Genomic DNA, 7710 nt, shown 5'->3' on the forward strand with positions numbered 1-7710 from the left:
TCACGTCAGGAGGACACATGAATTACATGAATTACATGAATGTCTGAATTACAGCTTTGCTGAACCTCACTGACGGTAAAAAATAAATGGAGTAAATGAACTCAGGAGCAGCTTCGGTCAACCACTGCATCCAACAGTGTGGAAACCGCTCAGCACTGACCTGAGAGTCTTCAGCTCCTCCACCAGCAAAGCCCATTCCCAGTGACAGTCACACCCTCCAGTGTGCACACACCCTGTCTAACCAGGACATGTGCAGCTGCACAAACCAAGACATTAGAGACCCTAAAGTTCACGTCCATGTGCTGCTGAAATGAAACCAACTACAGTTACACAACATACACGTGTCCTGGACTCAGGACATTCACAATCGCGGTGACCCTCTCTGTACCTGTAAGGCACTGCACCATTTATCTCTTCATGTCCGATCAGGAGCGGATCATCCCCTCCACCACCTGTGACAGGTATTGTTTTCAAATGAAAGTTTTTTCATTGGTCACCAAGTGAAGGGATTGAAAGGATCTGTCCTCTGAGTGATCTAAACTGTTCTTAATATAGTTACCAAGTAAATCATGAAACAATTTCAAACCTATGGATCAACATGTGCATAAACAAGTAAGGTATTACATTATATTGCAATTCTTTCCACACATGTGCATTGTTAATCTTTCCCAACTATAATCCACAATTTGTTCCAATTGGAAAAAAAAAGAAAAAAATAACTAAAACATTAGTTGTATAATATAATAAGATGCATTGTTTTATCAAGGTTACAGAAACTACAAACATATCTGTACACTGAGTGTTCGTCACTGAACTTCTGCCTCTGTTTACATCACATCAGCATCTGGCCTCTGTTTGTCCCTATTCGGTGGTCTCTTCCATCCCTTTGGGTTTCCACTATTTTTTTGAATGAGGCAGATTCAGAACAGCGTAATTTAACCTGTTCTCATCTGTTCCCGTCTGCACCTGGAAAACAATGTCACAGTTACCCCCAATAATCTGTAAAGCGGCAAAACCAATGGATTAAAGTGAGTATTGAAGCTTAAGATTAATATGAAGTATTTAACATTGGTAAAAATAAGTTAACTCCCCCTCACACAAACACACGTCTGTTCTTTCCCCGCTGTACAACAACGACATTCATTGTTGCTATTGGAATCCCACTTTGATATCTCAAAACTTTCCCCGGTCTCCCCAGTTCCACAAATTACACAGTCCAGTTCACCCCAAACTCTGCCACCCGCATTCTCACCCCCAGCAAACTTGGCACTCCCATCATCCCAATCCTGACCAGGCTCCACTGGCTCTCTGCTTCCGAAAGGGTCAATCTCACCAACTCACCCTCACATACAAATACCCTCACACCAAACACCTCCTGATCCCTCCCGATGTACCCGACCCAAAATCAACTCTTGGGTTTGAAAATCACGTCAATCTACATTGGGACAAGCAGTGATAACAAAGGCTGAAAGACAGACTTGGTAAAGGAGAAGGAATCCTCCAGCCCTCATTGTTCGTTCCTCCGGGTCTGGCCTCCTCCTCGTCCCCCGAGTCCTCCGCTCCACCCTCAGTGGCTGTGCCTTCAGCCACTATGCCCCGAGGCTCTGGAACTCCCTTCCTCACTCCTTTCACCTCACCCCCTCTCTTCCCACTTTCAGGTCTCAGCTAAAGACCTTTCTCTTCGACCGCACCTTTGGTCACCTTCCTTCCCCCCACCCCCCCCTGGCTCCTCCCCCCCACCCCCCCTGGCTCCTCCCCCCACCCCCCTGGCTCCTCCCCCCCACCCCCCCTGGCTCCTCCCCCCCACCCCCCTGGCTCCTCCCCCCCACCCCCCTGGCTCCTCCCCCCACCCCCCTGGCTCCTCCCCCCCACCCCCCCGGCTCCTCCCCCCACCCCCCGGCTCCTCCCCCCCACCCCCCCCGGCTCCTCCCCCCCGGCTCCTCCCCCCCCCCCGCTCCTCCCCCCCACTAACCCCCCCCCGGCTCCTCCCCCCCCGGCTCCTCCCCCCACTACCCCCCGGCTCCTCCCCCCCGGCTCCTCCCCCCACCCCCCCCGGCTCCTCCCCCCACCCCCCCCCGGCTCCTCCCCCTGGCTCCTCCCCCCGGCTCCTCCCCCGCCGGCTCCTCCCCCCCACCCCCCCGGCTCCTCCCCCCGGCTCCTCCCCCCCACCCCCCCCCCCGGCTCCTCCCCCCCCCGCTCCCCCCCCCACTACGCCCCCCGGCTCCTCCCCCCCCGGCTCCTCCCCCCACCCCCCGGCTCCTCCCCCCACCCCCCCCCGGCTCCTCCCCCCGGCTCCTCCCCCCGGGCTCCTCCCCCCGGCTCCTCCCCCCGGCTCCTCCCCCTCCGGCTCCTCCCCCCCACGGCTCCTCCCCCGGCTCCTCCCCCTGCCCCTGGCTCCTCCCCCTGCCCCTGGCTCCTCCCCCTACCCCTGGCTCCTCCCCCCCACTAACCCCCCCCGGCTCCTCCCCCCCGGCTCCTCCCCCCCACTACCCCCCGGCTCCTCCCCCCCCCGCTCCTCCCCCCCACTACCCCCCCCCCGGCTCCTCCCCCCCGGCTCCTCCCCCCACCCCCCCCGGCTCCTCCCCCCACCCCCCCCGGCTCCTCCCCCCCCGGCTCCTCCCCCCCGGCTCCTCCCCCCACCCCCCCGGCTCCTCCCCCCCCGGCTCCTCCCCCCACCCCCCCCCCCCGGCTCCTCCCCCCCCCGCTCCCCCCCACTACGCCCCCCCGGCTCCTCCCCCCCGGCTCCTCCCCCCACCCCCCCGGCTCCTCCCCCACCCCCCCGGCTCCTCCCCCGGCTCCTCCCCCCGGCTCCTCCCCCCGGGCTCCTCCCCCCGGGCTCCTCCTCCCGGCTCCTCCCCCCGGCTCCTCCCCCTCCGGCTCCTCCCCCCACGGCTCCTCCCCCGGCTCCTCCCCTCCCCCGGCTCCTCCCCCTGCCCCTGGCTCCTCCCCCTGCCCCTGGCTCCTCCCCCTACCCCTGGCTCCTCCCCCTACCCCTGGCTCGGCCCCGGGATCCGTTACTGTGAAGCTCTGAGACACAATCCGGCGTGGGGGGAGCTGTATAAATCCAAGTTGTTGTTGTTGTTAGGAATGCTGTTTCAAGGTTTATCTACTCAGGAACATTAAATTCCAGGTTCACTTGGCAGCTCAAGAAAAACTCTTCCTCTGGGATATACAGAGCAGGACATTTAATCATGGAATCAGAATTATACAGCACAGAACGAGGCCATTTGGCCCATCTGTCTGTGCCGCTCCCTGAAAAGAGCTTCCAAATCAATCTCACTCACTGCGCTCTCCCCATAGCCCTGATCAACCCCACTCCCCCACTCTCTCCCCACAACCCCACTCCCCCACTCTCTCCCCACAACCCCACTCCCCACTCTCTCCCCACAACCCCACTCCCCCACTCTCTCCCCACAACCCCACTCCCCCACTCTCTCCCCACAACCCCACTCCCCCACTCTCTCCCCACAACCCCACTCCCCCACTCTCTCCCCACAACCCCACTCCCCCACTCTCTCCCACAACCCCACTCCCCCACTCTCTCCCCACAACCCCACTCACCCACTCTCTCCCCACAACCCCACTCCCCAGCTCCCCAGAGTCGGGGAGCGGCGGCAGGACAGCGCGGGGAGGAGCCTGGGCCTACTGACCCAGGTACTTAAACTCGACGCCGGAGCGAGTTCAGCCCCGGGGGGCGGAGCGGGGGAACCGCTGACGTCATAGATTAGTTTTCAGGTACGTGTGCGCGCAACAAAAAATCAGAGCCCACTATGGTCCTGTTGGGTTCGCTGCCCCAATCTACGGGATAATGCCATCCACCTGACCGCTCGCTCCCGGTCCCCGCGTGCGCACTATGGCTGCCGCTTTGACCCGAGCCCCCTCACCCCCTCCCTCCCGCCCCCCTCCTCTCTCCCCCAAACCCTCCCCCCTCTGCATCTCTCCCGCTCTCTCCTCCTCTCTCTCCGTCCCTCTCGTCTTCTATCCCCACTTGACCCTCCCACAACCTCCCTCTGCTCCAGTCTGGGAATCCTCCGCCGGGCTCACCGCGGCACTCGGCATTGGCTGTCCAGCAGCAGCCACACCGACTGCCCCATTCCCCACCACACTCGCCACCCACCCCGGACACAGACCCGGGGAGTCAACCTCTCCTCCCTCATCCCTGCCTCACAACCTGGACCCCCCTCCCCTCCCACACACCCTTCTGTCAACCGCTCCCTCCACATCGGACTGCAAAATGTCCGCTCCCTCTGCAACAAGGCCCTGGTCATCAACGATCTCATCCTTGATGAGAACGTTGATATCATGGCCTTAACAGAAACCTGGCTCACCCCAGGCGACACCTTCCCCCTCACGGAGGCCACACCACCCGGCTACACCTCCCACCACATCCCCCGCCCCAACCGCCGTGGCGGTGGTGTTGCCCTTATCTCAAGGACACCACTTGCCCTATCCCCCTACTCCTCTGGCTCTTTCCCCTCCTTTGAGCACCTCACCCTCTCCCACCCCTCATTCCTCTCCCTTAAAATCCTCCTCCTCTACCGGCCCCCTAAAACCTCTCCCACCTTCATCTCTGACATTTCAACACTCCTCACATCTCTTTGCCTCTGCTCCGATCGCCTCATCATCCTGGGCGACTTTAACCTACACTTCACACCCTCCTGCTCCATCTCCACAGACTTCTCTTCCCTGCTCTCCTCACTCAACCTCTCCCTACACATAAACTCCCCCACTCACAGTCACGGCCACCCACTCGATTTGGTGATCACCCGGGGCCTCAGTGTCTCGGATGTCACTATTACCGACAAGGCCATCTCTGACCACTACTTCATCTCCTTCACCACCTCCACCCCCCTCCCCACCTCCACCAGACCCACCACCATCTTCTACCGCCCTTGGAAGAAGTTACCCCCACAATCCCTAACCGATGCCTTGGAGTCCTCTGAACTCCTCTCCCTCTGGCCTTCAACCCTCACCGACCCCTCTTCTCCTCTCTCCCTCCTCCACAATACCCTCTCCTCCACACTCGATACTCTTGCCCCCATCACTTCCCGCACTGTCTCCTACTCCCGCTCCTCCCCCTGGTACACCACCCACCTCCGCTCACTGAAAAGCCAGGTGCGGGCTGCTGAACGCACCTGTGTCAAATCTGGCCTAACGGTCCACCGACAAATCTGGCTGGACCTCCTCAAAATTTACCGCTCCACTCTAGCCTCGGCCAAGTCGTCCTTCTACTCCAGGATAATCCTGGAGGCGAAGAACAACCCCAGGCTACTGTTTTCCACCACAACCCGACTCCTCCGTCCCCCCCGCCACCCCGCGCAGGTCATCTCCTCCAACCTTCACTGCGAGGAGATGCTGGATTTCCTTGAATCCAAGATCAAGGGAATCCGCTCCGCGGTCACTTCCCCTCCAACTTCCACCAACCCCCCACCCCCTCACTCCCACACTCCGACTCCTACCCATCCTCCCCTACACACCTTCGTACCCGTTTCCCCACCCTCTGTCACCAAACTCATCCTATCCCTAAAACCAACCACCTGCTCCCTTGACCCCATCCCCACTCCACTCCTTATCTCCCAGCTCCACTTTCTTGCCCCACATATCACCGACATCATCAACCTGTCCCTCTCCTCTGGCTCTGTCCCCATTCCCTTAAAAACTGCCACCATCACGCCCACCCTGAAAAAACCCTCCCTTGATGCGTCGCAGCTATCAAGCTACCGGCCCATCTCCAACCTCCCCTTTCTCTCCAAGGTCCTGGAAAGAGTTGTCGCCTCCCAACTGCGCTCTTTCCTTTCCACCCATTCACTTTTCGAACCCCTTCAGTCAGGTTTCCGTGCTGCCCATAGCACAGAAACTGCCCTGGTCAAGGTCACCAATGATATCCTGACCATCTGTGACCAGGGCTCCCTCTGCCTCCTCGTCCTCCTCGACCTATCGGCAGCATTCGATACGGTCGACCACGCTATCCTACTCCACCGCTTGTCCTCCCACCTCAACCTTCAAGGCACTGTCCTTGAATGGTTTAGGTCATACCTTTCTCACCGTCTTCACTTTGTCTCAACGAATGGCTTCTCCTCCACCCCCCGCACTGTCTCATGTGTCTCAACTCCACGACCACCGATGTCCTGACAGCTGTCTGTCCGACATCGAGTCCTGGACAAGAGACAACTTTCTTCAGCTCAACGTGCGAAAAACCGAGGCCCTCCTGATTGGCTCACGTCAGCGCCTCTGCACCTCAGGCGCCGACACCATCAGCTCCAAGGCTGCACTCTCCACCTCTCAAAGCCAGTCAGGAACCTCGGGGTTCTGTTCGACCCTGAGCTGTCCTTTCTCCCTCACATCCGCACCACAACTGGCACCGCCTTCCATCACCTCCGGAACATCGCCAGACTACGCCATTACCTCACCCCTCACGCTGCTGAAACCCTGGTTCACGCCTTTGTCACCTCAAGGCTGGACTACGGGAACTCTCTCCTCGTCGGCCTTCCCGGCACCTCCCTCCACACTGCAAGTCATTCAGAACTCTGCAGCTCGTGTACTGTCCCGCACCAGGCCTCGCGCCCACATCACTCCCACCCTCGCCCTCGCTCGCCTCCACTGGCTCCCCATCCCCCAGAGGATTGATTTCAAGATCCTCATCCTCACCTAAAAGACCATTCACGGCCTCGCTCCCTCCTACCTCTCCAACCTACTATCCCCCTATCTACCTGCCCGTTCCTCTGGCTCCGGTCTGCTCCACGTCCCCCGCCCCAACCGCCCTACCATCGGTGGTCGGGCCTTCAGCCTCTCAGCCCCGAGGCTCTGGAACTCTATCCCCCAGTGCCTTCGCCGCTTCCTCCCTTTCCTCCTTCAAGGCCGGTCTCAAAACCTTTCTCTTTGACCGAGCCTTCAGCTCCCCTCTCGACTCTCTACCCCCTCCTCGCTCCCTCCCTTCCCTCCCCTCACCCTGACCTTTCCCCCCCTCCTTGCTCTCTCTCTTCCCTCCCCTCACCCTGACCATTTCCCCCCTCCTCGCTCCCTCCCTTCCCTCCCCTCACCCTAACCATTTCCCCCTGCTCATGACCCAACTGTGCAGCGCCTTGGGACGTCCTCCTGACGTGAAAGGCGCTTTATAAATGGAATCTTGTTGTTGTTGTTGTTGTTGATCAACCCCACTCCCCCGCGCTCTCCCCATAGCCCTGATCAACCCCACTCCCCCACTCTCTCCCCATAGCCCTGATCAACCCCACTTCCCACTCTCTTAAGGAATTATTATCCCCGGAATAGCGTCCAGCAATCGACTAACAACCTGGTTCCTACTTACTGCTTGGTAAACATAGGTGCGTGGAGTAAGGAAACTTGCCCTGTGTTTCTCCCTGCCGGGATTCGAATCCAGGTCTCTCGCAGCCTGAGGGGTGAGGCAGTGGTGGACTCTGGCAATATTGCGGAGATGGTGGTAGGCAGTGCCGGTCATGGCGCGGATGTGGGGGAGAAAGGACAGTTCGGGGTCGAACAAGACACCCGGGTTCCTGACTGCCTTGGTGAGGTTGAATATGCAGTTGTGGAGGCTAATACTGCCAGCTCCTGAGGCCATCCATAGCCTTGCCCCCTCCTACCTCTCTGACCTGTTGACTCCCTACCAACTGCCCACTCCCTCCATTCATCGGGCTCTGACCTGCTCCATGTCTCCCGCCCGACCCCCACCTACCATCGGTGGCCGGGCTTTCA

The sequence above is a fragment of the Callorhinchus milii genome, unplaced genomic scaffold (assembly GCF_018977255.1).
Source record: "Callorhinchus milii isolate IMCB2004 unplaced genomic scaffold, IMCB_Cmil_1.0 Scaffold14, whole genome shotgun sequence".
NCBI lineage: Eukaryota > Metazoa > Chordata > Chondrichthyes > Chimaeriformes > Callorhinchidae > Callorhinchus > Callorhinchus milii.